Raw genomic sequence first — 18,297 nt, forward strand, 5'->3', positions numbered from 1 at the left:
TTTCTTTAAAAAAGGAGGATATCTCCCTCGTCCTGGAATGAAAAGCCTCATCCTGAGAGTAGATGTGGCAGAGACGGAGGAATTGCGAGAAGGGGATGTCCCCAGTGGCCACACATTTTAATTCCACATCCCATTCCCACTCTGACATATCTATCCACGGCCTCCTCTACTGTAAAGATGAAGCCACACTCAGATCAGAGGAACAACACTTTATATTCTGTCTGGGTAGTCTCCAACCTGATGGCATGAACACTGACTTCTCTAATTTCTGCTAATGCCCCACCTCCCCGTCGTACCCCATCCGTTATTTATTTATATACACACACATTCTTTCTCTCTCTCTCCTTTTTCTCCCTCTGTCCATCTGACTATACCCCTTGCCCATCCTCTGGGTTTTTCCCCCCCTCCCCTTTTTCCTTCTCCCTGGGCCTCCTGTCCCATGATCCTCTCATATCCGTTTTGCCAATCACCTGTCCAGCTCCTGGCTCCATCTCTTCCCCTCCTGTCTTCTCCTATCATTTTGGATCTCCCCCTCCCCCTCCCACTTTCAAATCTCTTACTAGCTCTTCCTTCAGTTAGCCCTGACAAAGGGTCTCGGCCCGAAACGTCGACTGTACTTCTTCCTAGAGATGCTGCCTGGCCTGCTGCGTTCACCTGAAACTTTGATGTGTGTCCGGTTATTAGCTATTTTTCCCCTAAAACACGCATTAAGAGAGCATGTTGAACAAAAAACAAAGAATAGTACAGCACAGTACAGGCCTTTCGGCCCACAATGTTCTGCTGACCCTTAAACCCTGCCTCTCATATAAACCCCTACTTTAAATTCCTCCATATACCTGTCTAGTAGTCTCTTAAATTCCACGAGTGTATCTGCCTCCACCACTGACCAGGCAGTGCATTCCACGCACCAACCACTCTCTGAGTAAAAAACCTTCCTCTAATATCCCCCTTGAACTTCCCACCCCTTACCCTAAAGCCACGTTCTCTTGTATTGAGCAGTGGTGCCCTGGGGAAGAGGCACTGGCTATCCGCTCTATCTGTTCCTCTTATTATCTTGTACACCTCCATCATGTCTCCTCTCATGCTCCTTCTCTCCAAAGAGTAAAGCTCTAGCTCCCTTAATCTCTGATCATAATGCATACTCTCTAAACCGGGCAGCATCCTGGTAAATCTCCTCTGTACCCTTTCCAATGCTTCCACATCCTTCCTATAGTGAGGCGACCAGAATTGGACTCAATACTCCAAGTGTGGCCTAACCAGAGTTTTATAGAGCTGCATCATTGACTAATTGGGACTATCAGTCACTGTGACAGGCAGCAGAGGATCCGGCCTTTTAGCCCTCAGAACCTGCATCAGCCATTAGGCACACATTTACAACAATCCAGGATGCTGATTGAGACAGTCTTCATTGGAGGATCAGAGTTGGAGCAGGTTAGCAAATTTCAATTCCGGGGTGTCACTATTTCAGAGAACTTGGCCTGGGCCCTGCACATGGTGGAGGATTACAAGTACCTGGGGATACGAATTGACAATAAACTGGACTGGTCAAAGAACACTGAGGCTGTCTACAAGAAGGGTCAGAGCCGTTTCTATTTCCTGAGGAGACTGAGGTCCTTTAACATCTGCCGGACAATGCTGAGGATGTTCTATGAGTCTATGGTGGCCAGTGCTATCATGTTTGCTGTTGTGTGCTGGGGCAGCAGGCTGAGGATAGCAGACACCAACAGAATCAATAAACTCATTCGTAAGGCCAGTGATGTTGTGGGGATGGAACTGGACTCTCTCACGGTGGTGTCTGAAAAGAGAATGCTGTCAAAGTTGCATGCTATCTTGGTCAATGTCTCCTATCCACTACATAATGTACTGGGTGGGCACAGGGGTACATTCAGCCAGAGACTCATTCCTCCGAGATGCAGCACTGAGCGTCATAGGAAGTCATTCCTGCCTGTGGCCATCAAACTTTACAACTCCTCCCTTGGAGGGTCAGACATCCTGAGCCAATAGGCTGGTCCTGGACTTGTTTCATAATTTACTGGCGTAATTTACATATTACTATTTAACTATTTATGGTTCTATTACTATTTATTATTTATGGACCAATTTACCCCGGGATGAATAAAGTGTGACTATGACTATGACTATGAATGATATTGCAAGGAAAGCATATCAGTGCCTTTACTTCCTTAGGAGTTTGCAGAGATCAGAATCAGAGTGGAAACCATAGAAAGGATGCAGAGGAGATTTACAAGGATGTTGCCTGGATTGGGGAGCATGCCTTATGAGAATAGGTTGTGTGAACTCAACCTTTTCTCCTTGGAGCAACGGAGGATGAGAGGTGACCTGATAATGAGAGGTATTGATCATGTGGATAATCAGAGGCTTCTCCCCCGGGCTGACATGGCTAGCACGTGAGGGCACAGTTTTAAGCTGCTTGGAGGTAGGTACAGAGGAGATGTCAGGGGTATTTTTTTACGCAGAGAGTGGTGAGTGCATGGAATGGGTTGCCGGCGGCAGTGGTGGAGGTGGAAACGATAGAGTCTTTTAAGAGACTCCTGGGTGGCTACATGGAGCTTAGAAAAATAGAGGGCTATGGGTAAAGCCTAGGTAGTTCTAAGGTATGGACATGTTCGACACAGCTTTGTGGGCCGAAGGGCCTGTATTGTGCTGTATGTTTTCCGTTTCTATGTTCCTATGTAATCAGAAACAGGTTTATTATCACTGGTATGTGATGTGAAATTTGTTAACTTAGCAGCAGCAGTTCAATGCAACACGTAATCTAGCAGTGAAAAAAATAATAAATAGAATTTAAAAAAATAAATAAACAAGTAAGTTACGTATATTGAATAGATTTTTTAAAATGTGCAAAAACAGAAATACTGTACATAAAAAAAAGTGAGGTAGTGTCCAAAGATTCAATATCCATTTAGGAATCGGATGGCATTGAATCATTGAGTGTGTGCCTTCAGGCTTCTGTATCTCCTGCCTGATGGTGATAGTGAGAAAAGAGCAGGCTCTGGGTACTGGAGTCCCTTAATAATGGACGCTGCCTTTCTGAGACACTGCTCCCTAAAGATGTACCCAAGATAGAGCTGACTAGGTTTACAACCTTCTGCAGTTTCTTTTGGTTCTGTGCAGTAGCCCCTCCATACCAGACAGTGACGCAGCCTGTCAGAATGCTCTCCACAGTACAACTACAGAAGTTTTTGAATGTATTTGTTGACTTGCCGAATCTCTTCAAACTGCTAACAAAATATAGCCGCGGCCTTGCCTTCTTTATGACTACATCAATATGTTGGGACCAGGTTAGATCCTCAGAGATCTTGACAACCAGGAACTTGAAGCTGCTCACTCTCTCCATTTCTGATCCCTCTATGAGGATTGGTATGTAGTTCCTTCATCTTGCCCTTCCTGAAGTCCACAATCAGCTCTTTCGTCTTACTGACATTGAGTGCCAGGTTGTTGCTGTGGCATCACTCCACTAGTTGGCATATCTTACTCCTGTATGCCCTCTCGTCACCACCTGAGATTCTACCAACAATGGTCCTATTGTCAGCAAATTTATAGATGGTATTTGAGTTATGCCTGGCCACACAGTCATGTGTAAACAGAGAGTAGAGCAGTAGGCTAAGCACACACCCCTGAGGTGTGCCAGTGTTGATCGTCAGTGAGGAGGATATGTTATCACCAATCCGCACAGGTTGTGGTCATCCGGTTAGGAAGTCGAGGATCCATTTGCAGAGGGAGGTACAGAGGCCCAAGTTCTTCAACTTCTCAATCAGGATTGTGGGAATGATGGTAGTTATTACAGCTGAGCTATAGTCAATGAACAGTATCCTGACGTAGGTGTTTGTGTTGTCCAGGTGTTGTCCAGATCCAGCACAACATCTAAAACTTTGACAAACTTCAAGAGATATATAGTGGAGAGTATATTGACTGGCTGCATCACAGATTGCTATGGAAACACCAATGCCCTTGAATGGAAAATCCTGCAAAAAGTAGTGGATTTGGCCCAGTACATCAAAGGCAAAGATCTCCCCACCATTGAAAACATACATGAAATGCTGATGAAGGAAAGCAGCATCCGTCATCAGGGATCCCCACCACCCAGGGCAGGCTATCTTCTCACTACTTCCATCAGTCAGAAGGTATAAGAGTCTCAGGACTTGCATCTTCAGGTTCAAGAACAATTATTACCCTTCAACCATCAGGCCCTTGAACCAAAGGGGATACTTCACTCAACTTCACTTGCCCCATCATTGAAATGTTCCCACAACCAATGGACTCACTTTCAAGGTCTCTTCAACTCTGGTTGCCTTTATTTATTACTATTTATTTATATTTGCATTTGCACAAGTTTGTTGTCTTCTGCACTCTGGCTGAGCATCCTAGTGGGTGGTCTTTTATTGATTCTGTTATAGTTACTGTTCTATAGATTTGTTGAGTATGTCCCCAAGAAAATTAATCCCAGGCTTGTATATTGTGATATATACAGTATGTACTTTAATAATAGAATTGACTTTGAACTTTGAATGTTGCCTGCCTATTGCCTCCATCTAGCGCTTCTCCTTATTCTTTCTTCCATGGCCTTCTGTCCTCTCCTATTAGACTCACTCTTCTCCAGCCCTGTATCTCTTTCACCAATCAACTTCCCAACTCTTTACTTCACCCCTCCCTCCCAGTTTCACCCATCACCTTGTTTTACTCTCTCCCCTCTCCCCACCCTCTAACTCTGACCCCTCATCTTTTTCTTTCCTGTCCTGCTGAAGGGTTGTGGCTCGAAACATCGACTGTACCCTTTTCCATGGGTGCTGCTTGGCCTGCTGAGTTCCACCGGGTTGTGAGAACAATCCCTGCTTGGCTAATATCTCCTGATGCCAAATTTTGAGTATTATGTGCAGTTCTGGTCACATACTTACAAGAAGGTAGCAATAAGATTGAAAGAGCTCAAAGAAGGTTTCTTATCAAAGCATATATACACAACTGTATCCAATCCTAAGATTTGTTTTCTTGCAGGCATACACAGTAAATCCAAGAAGCACAATGGAATCAATGAAAGACTACACCCAACAGGGCAGACAAATAACCAATGTGCAAAAGACAACAATCTGTGCAAGTACAAAAGGAAAAAAAATTATAATAAACAGATAAGCAATAAATATCAAGAACATGAGATGCAAATTCTTTGAAAGTGAGTCCATAGATTGTGAGAACATATAATGATGGGGCAAGTGAAGTTGAGTGAAGTTATCCCTTTTGGTTTAAGAGCCTGATGGTTGAAGGGTATTAACTATTCCTGAACCATGTAGTGTGAATCCTGAGGCTCTTGTACCTTCTTCCTGATGGCAACTGTGAGTAGAGCACATGTCCTTTGTGGTGAGCGTTCCTAACGGCGGTTGCTGATTTCCTGCGACAACGCTTCGTGCAGACGTGCTCAATGATTGGAGGAGCATAACCCCTGATGGACTGAGTCATAGTCACTACTTTTTGTAGGACTTTCTGTTCAAAGAGCTCTGGTGTTTCCATACCAGGCTGTGATGCATACCCTCCACTGCATATCTATAGAAGAAGCGACATAGCAAAAGCTTTGCATTTCTGTCTGGCTTCACGTGGCCGCTCAATCTGATTTAAGACCAGTTAAGAACTTGTCTTCTGAGGGCTGCAATGACAACAGCCATTTTGTACCCAGCCAGTTGATGACACCCGAATAATCACCACTCATGCTGTTGTTTGAGGCATAAATAACGGGGAACAAGTTGTTCTTCTTTAAGTGGTACCAGTGTTATTTACATCCTATTGAAGGGGCAAACTGAATAGCTACATTGTGTTAGAGTTCAAGATAGCAGGCGATTTACTATAATCTGGTGCATCCAGGAGATCATTAAAAACTGTTCATGAAACTGATGCTCTTGTCCTGATAGCCCTGTACCTTATTCTTGATGGCAGCAGTGAGAAGAGAGTGGTGTTTGGGAGGGGGAGGCAGGAATCCTTCATGATGTATACAGCTTTCCTGAGACAGCACTCCATATAGATGTGTTCAGTGGTGGGGAAGACTTTACCCATGATGGCCCGGGCTATATCCACTACTTTTTGTAGTATTTACCATTCAGTGACATTGCTGCTACCATATCAAGTTGTGACACAACCTGTTAATGTGCTCTCCACTACACATCTATAGAAGTTTGTCAAAGTTTTAGATGTTATGCCATATCTTCGAAGACTTCTAGTGTTGTAGTGGTGCTGCCATGCCTTCTTTGTAATGTGCTGGGTCCTCTGAAATGATATCACTGAGGAATACAAAGTTGTGACCCCCTCCACTTCTGATCCCCCAATGAATACTGGCTCATGGACCTCTTGTTTCCGTCTCCTGGGGTCAACAATCAGCCTCGGCCAGATCAGCCGGATCCTTTCAGTGGGTTCATCCTTCTGAAGGATGCTCTCACAGTGGCCACAGAGACTGAAATCACAGGGCTATTGGGGTTTGTGGGAGTTCGTGAAGATTCCTTCATGGTTTGGTGGTTAAAGTGGGCATAGAAGGCATCGAGCTCATCTGCGAGTGAAGCCCTATTGTCACCCATGTTGTTTGGTTTCACGTTGTAAGAGTTGATAGCATTCAAGCCCTGCTAGAGCTCTGGAGCATACTTCTGTGATTCAAGTTTGGTCCCGAATTGCCACTTCGCACATGAGATGGCTTTCCGGAGATCATACTTGGACCTCTTGTTTCTTACTTGGTTGCCAGTCCTGAATGCCACTGATCTGGCCCTCAGCAAACTGAAGATCTCATGGTTCACCCAATGCCTCTGTTTGGAGAAGACTCTGAATGATTTTGACACACTCATACATGACTGTTTAAATGAAGTCAGTGTCAAGAGTGGTGCATTCATTCAGGTCCTCTGATGACTCTTTGAACACAGACCGGTCCACTGATTCAGGGTTGATAAGCTTAAAAGAAGAAGAATTGATAGGGTTAACGCAAGTAGACATTTTCCACTGAGGTTGGGTGAGACTACAATGAGAGGTCATGTGTTTAGGGTGAAAGGTGAAATACTTAGGGGGGAACATAAGGAAGAACTCTTCACTTTATGGGTGCTAAGAGTGTGGAATGTGCTGCCAATGAAAACGGTGGACGCAGGTTGAATAGTAACATTTAAGAGATGTTTGTATAGTTACAGTACTGTGCAAAAGTCTTAGCACAGATAGAGAGCTAGGGTGCATAAGACTTGTGCACAGTATTTCCTGCCTGTTACACCTCCTGTGTTTAGGGCAACAATGAAGGCCCTCTATCTCTGTCTGTCCATACTGTCGCACATGTATATAGAAGGATTCGTCATTGCGGTTTCTGTAACAAGTTTTTTTGACCAGTCAGCATTGGTAGCCCTGAGCTTACACACCTCCCGCCCCCGCCCAGACCTGGAGGATCAGTGGACAACTCTTAGTCCGGCCTCTACCCTTTGACCTGTTTAGCATGGGTGACTCTACCAAGAGCAAAAGCACAATGTCCTGACTCCAGCCAACATAGCAACATAGCTCTTCAGGTCTTTGAGGCATACAAGTCTCCAAACAATAACAAGATTGTGGTCCCCTTGGAGATTTAGTGCAGTCCTGTAGTAATTCTATGTATTGCACTCTACTGCTGCTGCAAAAACACGGAAATTTCCTGACATATGTGAGTGATGATAAACCTGTCCTCATATAGGTCTCTATTGCAGACCGAATGGGACTGGGTCAGGGAGAAGGGAATCATGATTGGGAAAAGGAAAAGGGAGAGGGGATGGAGCGGGAAGCACCAGAGAGATATTTTTTAATGATAAATAAGCCAAATGTTTGAAGTCAAATGACCCTGCCTGTTGTCTCAGGGCTGGGTGTGTCTACATCCTCATCATCCCTCCCCCCGCCCCTGGCATTCCTTCTCTGCCACCTATCACACACCCCTCCTGCAGTGCTCTACTCTTGCCATTTCCAACATTCTTTGCTCCTGCCAGCTTTGCAAACTCAGTCTCTGCAGCACATTGGCAAATATAGTACTGTGCAAAAGTCATAGACACCCTCACTTCAGTGTATAAATGTGCCTAAGATTTTTACACGGGACTATACATCAATAGAAGTGGGATGGAGGATTATGATCCAGGCATGGGCAGACTGACAGATTGACACAGACTAGATAGACCAACAAGCCTGTTTCTGTGCTCGAGTACTCTGTGACTATCACTCCTTGTAACTAAAGACCTTCATTCGAGACAACAGCCTGGTGAATCAATTTTACATGCGTTCTAAAGCTACCACATCCTTCCCCACACCTCCTTCACTACCCATCCTTGTCAGCACACACAAAATGCTGGAGAAACTCAGCAGATCTGGCAGCATCTGGAGAGGACAATGAACACTCGATGTTTCAGACCAAGATGCTTCAACAGGACTGGAATGAAAGAGGGCAGAATTCAGAATACCAGAACAGGAGGAGGGGAGGGGCAGGAGCTGGCAGGTGATAAGTGAGTCCAGGTGAGAGAAGGTGAAGGGAAGAGGGTGAGAGAGAGAGAGGGTAAAAAGGAGAATGATGTGAGAAGACAAGAGAAAATCTGCAGATGTTGGAAATCCGAGCAACAGACACAAAATGCTGGAGGAACTCAGCAGGCCAGGCAGCATCTGTGGAAAACAGCCCGAAACGTCAACTGTACTTTTTTCAATAGATGCTGCCTGGCCTGCTGAGTTCCTCCAACATTTTGTGAATAATATGAGAAGGTCAGAGGTGGGGAAAGCAAAGGGATGAAGAAGAGGGAATATAAACATTACTTTCCTTTATTTCTCCTCGTCTATCGGAGTCGTACTCTATCTCTCAGGGTCTGAATGTGGAACAAACATCCAGAGGAAGACATTGCAGCAAGCACAGAATCAGGTTTATTATCAACCGACATATGTCATGAAATGTGTTGCTTTGTGGCAGCAAAAGAGAAAATGACTATAAGAGTAGGAGTAGAATTAGGCCATTTGGCCCATCAAGTCTGCTCTCCCATTCAATCATGGCTGATCTTTTATCCCCTCCTCAGCCCCACTCCCTTAGCCTTCTCCCCGTAACCTTTGATGTCATGTTCAATCAAGAACTGACCAAGCTCTGCCTTAAATACACCCAACAACCTGACCTCCACAGCTGCCTGAAGTAATAAATTCTCACTGCTAAAGAAATTTTTCCACATCACTGTAGATATAAACAAAAGCTATAAGTAGCAATAATTAATAAATAGATATATACATAATTAAACAAGCAAGTAAATAAACAAACACACAAACATACAAGCATAGTACAAAAGAGTGAAATAGTGTTCATGGATTCACGGACCATTCAGAAATCTGATGGCAGGGGTGAAGAAGCTGTTCCTAAAATATTGATTGTGTGTCTTCAGGCTCCTGCACCTCCTCTCTAATGGTTCTAATGTGAAGAGGACTTGTCCCAGATGGCATGAGTCCTTAATCTCGGATGCTGTCTTCTTGAGCCAGCGCCTTTTGAAGATAACCTTGATGACAGGGAAGGTTGTGCTCGTAATGGAGCTAGTTGAGTCTCCAACCCTCTGCAGCCTTGTTCGATCCTGCACATTGGAGCCTCCATATCAGGGTATGATGCAAGCAGTCAGAATGTTCTCCACCCTATGGCTGTAGCAATTTGTGAGAGTCTTTGTTGATATACCAAATCTCCTCAAACTCCTAATGAAGGGTAGTTGCTGGTGTGCCTTCTTTGTAATTGCATCAAAATGTTCATCCAGGAGAGATACTTTGAGATGTTGGTAACCAGGAACTTGAAAACGTTCCCTCCTTCCATCACTGAATCCTCGATGAGGACTGGTGTGTATTCTCCTGACTTCCCCTGCCGAAAGTCCATAATCAATTCCTTGGTCTTGGTGAAGCTGAGTACAAAGCTGTTGAGACACCACTCAACCAACCAATCTGTCTTGCTCCTATGTGCCTTATCGTTGCCATCTGACATTCTGCCAGCAGCAGCAGTGACATCAGTGAATTTATAGATGGCATTTCAGTTGTGCCTAGCCACACAGTCATGAGTGCAGAGACAGGCACAGCCATGGACCCTACAGTGGAGTCTGGATGCCCTCGAAGGCGGGCAGCTGAACGGGGTCAGTAATCACGTTCATGAGTATGCAGGCTCCAGCCAATTAGTATTTCATCGCAGCACACACAAAGTGCTGGAGGATCTTCTGCTGAGTTCCTCCAGCATTTTGTGTGTGTTGCTTTGGATTGCAAGTGTAACTCACGGTTTGGCTAGCAGCTTAACATGGGGGATGATAGCCTCCGGCCCGGCCAAACTTAAAAAATCTCGTTTGGGTGGATGCTGTGCAATATGTCCCCTGTTGCAAATCAGTACCACGAAATAACAAACAGTACACAATACGCAATTAAGTGATTGAGCTTTATAATTCTTAATTTGACTATATGGTGAGTAAAGAAACAAAAATAAAGAAAAGGCCCCATTCTCATGAAACAGTCTAATGCACAACGTTGGAGCTCACTGATAAGGCCGTTCGTCCACCATTGACCTCCTCCGATCGTCGCTGACCTTCGGACCCTCGCTCCTAGTCCACCCCATCCAGCGGTCTACCAGCTCTCTCCATTCGCGTCTTTTCTCCTCATCTCCCCCCAGCAAAAGACCGCGAATTCCTGGCTCTCAGACACGTAGGAAAGACCAACATCCTGCTCATTGGCTAACATGCCCCGTTATCTCTAGTCATAACGCAAACATTGTCATAAACCATTACTTCAGCAGTGGAACATTACAGAGAAGCCATTACATTAGCAGTGAAACCTTACAGCGCGTGACACAAGCATATGCAGATTTTTTCATGTTAGTGTTTCATTGTGGTTCTATTTAACTCCCTTCCTTTCATTTCAGTCTTGTCAAGTCTTGACTGAAGCAGAGTGATGGCAACACTCCCTGCTTACCTTTGTCCACGTTCTGGAAAAAAAGATTACAACTTAGCAGAGGTATTAGTTTAGCATTAAGTTACAGCTTCCGAGCCACAGTGAAAGTGTTAGATTTTAGTTTGAGAGATTAAGTTAGCGTCCCTGTTGGCCTAGTGTTTGTTATCCTTCCTTTCATTCTGTACAATTCTTATAAAAAATCATCAAACTGTTAATTCTGCTGTGATGTGTCTCCGTCTGCATTTGGGCCATCACCTAACACCATGTCAGGGACAGCAGACACAACTTTGGAAGATATTTGCACAGGTACCAGCATAGGAAAAGATTAGATGGATAAGGGTTAAAGGTGGGCAAATAGGACAAGATTAGATGGACTTGGTTGCCATGGAGGAGATGGGCCAAAAGGCCTGCTTCTGTGCAGAGTGACTCCATGACACTTCTTGTGACAGAGCTTAGAACAGCATCTGTTTTGTGAGACTGGTAGTGGGTGTGGGATTTATATGATCAGTCAAATGGAATTATTGTATTTAGAATAGGATTGATGACCTAATTGAGGAAGATAAGTGAAAGCTCTGAAATTCTGTTTTATGTTTATTTTATTTACATTTTTTAGATTTTTCTTCATTATGTCTTTTGACCTTATTCATTCTTCAAATCCACTTCATCTGTTTTTACGTGTCTCAGAGTATCACAATCATTTAGAATGTCAGAATCAGAATCAGCTTTATTATCACTACCATATGGTGTGAAATGTGTTGTTTTGGTGGCAGCAGTACAGCACAACACATAAAAATTTACTGTAAGTTAGAATAAAAAAAAATAAATCGAGCGAAAGAGGAATAATGAAGTAGTGATGTATCTATTTATTGGGATACGGCACGGAATGGGCCTTCCAGCCCAACAAGCCGTGCTGGCCAGCAATGGCCCAATTTAACTCTAGCCTTATCATGGGACAATTTACAAGGATCAATGAACCTACCAATCAGGTTGGCTTTGGACTCTTGGAGGAAACCAGAGCTCCCGGAGGAAACCCATGCTGTCATGGGGAGAAGGTACAAACTCCTTACAGGTAGTGGCGGGAATTGAACCCTGGTTGCCTGTACTGTAAAGCGTTGTGCTAACCATTATGTTATCCTGTTGCGCTAATAATTATGACTTTTGGACCATTGAGAAACCTGATGGTGAAGGGAAGAGTCATGAGGGGAAGTTGGGAAGTGATACAGCATGAAATCAGGCCCTTCTGTCCAACTTTCTATCCTTTTCACTTCATCTTCCTGTGGTGCTGTTATGTTTGTTTTGCCATGTAAGTTATGTACAATTAATGCTAATTCCAGTTTATATTAACTTATGTGTGTCCTCACCTTGTAATGCACCATGTAGGTGCTGCAAAAAGCTATTTCTTGTCTCATTTATTCTCTGTGTATGTATGCCTATAACAACAATGAACTTGAAATTGACTTTGAGATCATCCCTGCCAGCCAAGACGCCCATCTAAGTTCAGGTTCAAGTTCAAGCTTAATTGTCGTTCAACATACACATGAAAACGGCCAAAACAAACAGCGTTGCTCTGGGGCCAAGGTGCAAAACACACTACCAACAGCACACAGCACACAGCACATCTACTTACAATAGTAGAAAAACATGCAGTCACCAAAAAAAAAGTAGCCCAAATCCCCATGTCATCACCTGTAAACTGATGGTGCATCAATCTCAATTTCCCAACTTCCTGAGTTTGGCTGACACCACCAGAATCTATTCTCGTCTCACTGCTCCCATTGGGCAGAAGGTAAATGAGCCTCAGGACTCACACCACCAGGTTCAGGAGCAAACCATTGTGCTCTTGAGTAAAAGGGAATAACTTCCCTCAACATCACTTGCCCCATCATTGAAATGTTCCCACAACCTATAGATTCACTTTGAAGTACTCCTCATCTCATGTTCTCAACATTTATTGCTTATTTATTTATTATTATTATTTCTTCTTGTACGGGGTCTTTCTTTTGTTACATTTAAAATGGCGATTTTGTTATGTTAATCTGTGGAATGCGGCTTTGTTGTGTTTTAACGCTGCAGAGAGTTTGCGCTAACAGTTTGTTTTACTTTAAATGAGATAACCAGGTTCTATTAGCCAATGGGTGGTTATGTATCGTTTTGTTTTCGGATGCCATGCTGTATGATATGACTGTGGACTGAGTTTTGGCGGGGAGTCGGGAGGAGAGACGAGGAGGACGGCGGACGTGCGGAGAGGCTCCGGTCGATCACTTTGGGTGGTCCCGAGCCGTGGGTCGACAGAATTCGGGTGGTCGTCTGACGTCGAATTTGAGCTCCAACGGTAGCGCGTGAAGAACTTGGACTTTGATAAGTGTTGGCACCTTTTTTTTTCCCATTACTTTCCTCTCTGTATCAAATGTATATTAATGCCCTAGAATTAGTAATATCTATAAAGTGTATGTGTTAAAATTTACTGGGTGTGCTGGCTGATGATTGATGTTTGTGATTGATTCGGGCGACGATTGACCCTGAGGGGACTGTTGAAGCAGGTGCTGGGCGGGATTTCCCCTAGACATTCACGAGCCAATATAACAGAACGTTACATTCTCTTTGTATTTGCACAGTTTTTTGTCTTCTGCACTCTGGTTGAACACTCTGGCTGGGCAGTCTTTCATTGATTCTGTTATAGTTACTATTCTACAGATTTGTTGAGTATGCCTACAAGAAAATGAATCTCGGTGTTGTATATGGTGATATATGTATACTTTGATAATAAATTTACTTAAAGCTTTGAAATTTGAACTTTGAACTTTGATAACCCTCTAAACTTTGAAGGTGGTGTCAGAGGTCATAAAGAGAGCCTTGTTTGCCCATTGGACTTTATGAATCAAAGTCGTAAGTGCAGAGGTTGGAATGTTATGTTGATGTTGGTGAGGCCAAATTTGAAGTACTGTGTGCATTTCTGGTCACTAACCTACAGGAAAGCTATCAATAAGGTTGAAAGAGTACAGAGACAATTTGCAAGAATGAAGCTGGGATTTGAGGACCTGATTTATTGGGAAAGGATGAATAGGTTAGAACGTTATTCCCTGGAATGAAGGAAACTTTGACAGAGATATACACTAATATGAGGGGTATGAATAAGGTAAGTGCAAGCAGGCTGTTTCTTCTGAGGTTGAGTGAAGCTAAAGCTTAATTTAAAAGTGAAATCTGAAACAATAAGGGAAACTTTTTCACTCAGAGGGTGGTGTAAATGTGGAACAAGCTGCCATTCAAGTGGTGGATGTGGTTTCAATAGCAACATTTAAAAGAAGTTTGGATAAGAACATGGATGCTAGGGGCATGGAGAGCTATGGTCCAAGTGTGGTCAATGAGATAGGCAGAATTACTGTTCAGAACAGACTAGAAGGGCCAAAGAGCCTGTTTCTGTGCTGCAGTGCTCTGTGACTCTAGCATGTTGATATTGTACCTGCCTCAATCACTCAGTACCTGGTAAAAGCACAAAAAGGCTGCAGGAACGGTACAGAGGTCAGTGCATAGGATCTGACCTCTGAGGGCTAAGCCTTTCTTCTATATGTTTCCAGCCACTGGAAAATCAATTAATCATGGGGTGTTGTGAAACACTGAGTAGAGCTATGTGGATCCTGCCTTCAGCCAGGACAGGGACAAGGTCAAGAATTGGCTTCTGATTTTTGTTACTGCCAGAGATCATCATGCACATTATACTCACCAACATAGAGATTTCACCAATCCCTCACAATCAGTGACCTCTCCTTCAGTGCCACAAAGGAATAACAATATGAAAAAAAAACATCTAACTGGAAAGAGTCAAGGACAGAGAAAGTAGACAAACCGAATATCTTTGCTCTTGCCATGTGGTAGAAAGAATGGAGGTTGCCATTTTGTTCTGCAACCTCCATTTTGTGAACTGATTTTATTCAGGAATAGCAGGATCAAAGTTCTGAAAAGTGGACACAAAGAGGCCCTACTGAAAATATGCTGAACTAGACACCGTTATCATCATCATTATGTACCGTGTTGTATCATGTTGACCACGCTTGTTTTTGGTAAATTTTTCTACAGAAGTGGTTTGCCATTGCCTTCTTCTAAGCAGTGTCTTTACTAAACAGGTGACTGCAGCCATTATCAATATTCTTCAGAGATTGTCTGCCTGGCATCATTGATCATATAACAAGGACTCGTGATTGCACCAGCTGCTCATACAATCATCCACAACCCGCTCCTATGGCTTCAGGTGACTCACCTTGTTGTGGGGGGGGGGGGGGAAGCTAAGCAGGTGCAACACCTTACCTAAGGGTGACCTGCTGGCTGGTGGATGAAAGGAGCACCTTACACTTCCTTAAGTAGAGACGTATCTTTATCCCGCCACTCGGCTGAACTAGTCACCATCTCCAAACAAAAAGTTGTTTCTGAGATGTTCTTTGGTGAGAAGAACACACAGGATTATGAACAAGGCTGTCTGGGTCTGTGACCTGAGGCCTAAAGACTTGCTGATCTTGCTGAACTGCCATGATTCATGGAGAACAAAGAAAGAAGCATGAAATAGAAGATATTACTTGTGAGAAGTATGTCAAAGTGATGCTGCCTTGGACCAGACCCAACAGAAAGCTGGTACACATTAGTTAGATATGTCAAAGCCACTGAGACTGAAACACAACAGATTGAACTGATAAGGAAAGGGAACAGAAATAAGGGGGTTGAATGCAAAGCAGTGAGATCTTCAGAGACTAACTATCACAATGAAGACTCCCAATCCAGGGAGAGGGAGAATAAGGATCAATCATTTCACCAATGAAAGATCCCCTATTTCAGTATTATAATTTAAAGAAGTGGTCAAAGTGAGTATTGGTACAAATGAAAGAATAACATACATGACTTAAATTTTTGGATTGGGGTCAACATAGTTACCTTGATTTTTGTGCAGGGATAATAAAGTGCAAGACCATAAGATATAGGAGCAGAATTAGGTCAACTGGCCCACCAGGTCTGCTCCACCATTTCATCATGGCTGATTCAATTTGTCTCTCAGCCCCAATCTCCTGCCTTCTTCGTATCTCTTCATGCCCTGACCAATCAAGGAACTATCAATCTCTGCCCTAAATATACATAAAGATATTTAAGTATACATAAAGCAAGCTTTGAATTAAGTAAGAATTATGTAGTGAATTGCCTAACCTAGGTCAGTTGGCGATAGAGCATAGAACATAACAGCTCAGCACACGTGATGTTCTACCACCTTTTAACCTACTCTAAGATCTTCCTAACCCTTCCCCCCTACATAGACCTCTAGATCCTTGCATGAGATGTGTAAGTAGGGGTGATCTAATTGAACACAGAACATAAAACATAGAACATTATAGCATAGTTCTGCTTCTCCAGCCCATGATATTATGTCAACCATTCAACATAATCTTCCTTCCATTACTTGATCATCCATGTGCTTGTTTCTAAAAGTTTCTTAAATGTCCCTAATGTATCTACCTCTAACACCATTCCTGGCAGGACATTTCACGCACCCACCGCTTTCTGTGTAAAAAAACCTTCCTCTGACATTTCCTCTATACTTTCCTCCAATCATCTTAAAATTTTGCCTCCTCTTTTAGCCATTTACACCCTGGGAAAAAGCCTCCAGCTGTCCATTCAGTCCATGGCTTGTATTATCCTGTAAACTTCTACCAAATCATCTCTCAACCTCCTTCATTCCAAAAAGAAAAGCCTAGGTTTGCTCAATCTATCCTCACAAGACATGCTCTCTTATCTGGGCAGCATCCTAGTAGATCTCCCCTGCACCCACTCTAAAGTTTTTGTATCCTTCCTATAGTGAGAACCAGAACTGAACACAATACTCCAAGTGTGGCTGTTTTTGCTGATAATAAAATCACTGACTAGATCCAGAGCACGTGCACACTGATGACTCAAAAATAATTCATTTTACCAGTGCACAAGGAGAACAGCATGGTCCCAGTCACCACACTGTTCTGAATTCTGAACAGAAAACTGCTATTTTTATACAGAATTTATACAGATATGGATATTGACAATTTGGTAAATTCAGTACATTTGAATACCTTGTTTGCAAGTCTCTAGAAGTCCAACCCTATGTATCCATCATTAAAGGTGGAAAAGGTGGAAAGCTGGCCAAAGAGCTCTGGTGAAGCTGTACAGACCAATGCCTTGTAGAGTGGATACAATGGATTACAGAAACATTGATGTACTCCAACCATACCACTGACTTTGGACGATGGAGATGGTAGGTCATCAATGGTCTAGGCTCCACTGGGAGCTAAGGGCTCAAGAGGAAGACTTACAAGATCAATTGCCATTCACAATAGTGGTGTTAAAGTCAACCAATGTCAGTTTGAAATTAGTGAAGCAATTGCCCCTTAGTTGCTTGGTATGTTTCACATCTTCCCATTATTCTTATCTCATCTGTAATGAGCAGGGATGGCTCCGGGGGTCTCACTTCAAAGGTCTCTCTTGCCTGGACATTGTCTTTAACCCTTGCCTTACCATAGCTCCCGCATGACTATCCAGGGTTTTATAGAGCTGCTGCATTACCTCATGGCTCAGCACTGCTGATAGGTCAACACTTCCACTGCATCTCATCAGCAGAGAAGGCTTAGTATAATATTTCTCCCTGCTTGCCTGACATATCATTTCAGAAGCAGACTCAAACATTAAACAGATGCCTCTAATATAGGAGATTGCTATGGCAGGGATTCATCTTGGTTTCCAAGAAAGGACACGTCACATCTGACTAAAGAGCAGTAGCCCATCTATCCTTTGAATTATCATGACACCTTTCTGCATGATGCAATGTTTGACTGAGCATTGCCGGGGCTGTTGAAATGACTTAAGGTACGAGGAAATGATACATTGCGCGGGAGATAGAGAGATTATTCTCTTAGGCTTGTCAGCAAAGTCAATGAAAAGATTTGCATTGACAAAAAATAAACCACCTTTTAATTAATTACAATAAGAAACATAGATCGGGTGGATAGCCGGAAACTTTTTCCCAGACTGGAAATGACTAATTTGAGGGGTCATAAATTTAAGAGGATGAAAGGAATGTATGGGGGGATGTCAGAGGTAATATCATTACACAGAGGATGGTGAGTGTATGGAACCCTGGTCAGGGTGGCTGTAGAGGCAGCTACGTTAGGGATATTTAAGAATACAAGAAAGTCTGCCGATGCTGGGAATCCAAAACAGCACACACAAAATGCTGGAGGAACTCAGCAGGTCAGGCAGCATCTATGGAAGGGAACAAACTGTTGATGTATCGGTTCGAGACCCTTTTTTAGGACAGAAAAAGAAGAGAGGAGGTGGGAAGATGCCAGACTAAAATTGTGGGTGGAAGGGAAG

This window comes from Mobula birostris, chromosome 7 (assembly GCF_030028105.1).
Source record: "Mobula birostris isolate sMobBir1 chromosome 7, sMobBir1.hap1, whole genome shotgun sequence".
Classification (NCBI taxonomy): Eukaryota; Metazoa; Chordata; class Chondrichthyes; order Myliobatiformes; family Myliobatidae; genus Mobula; species Mobula birostris.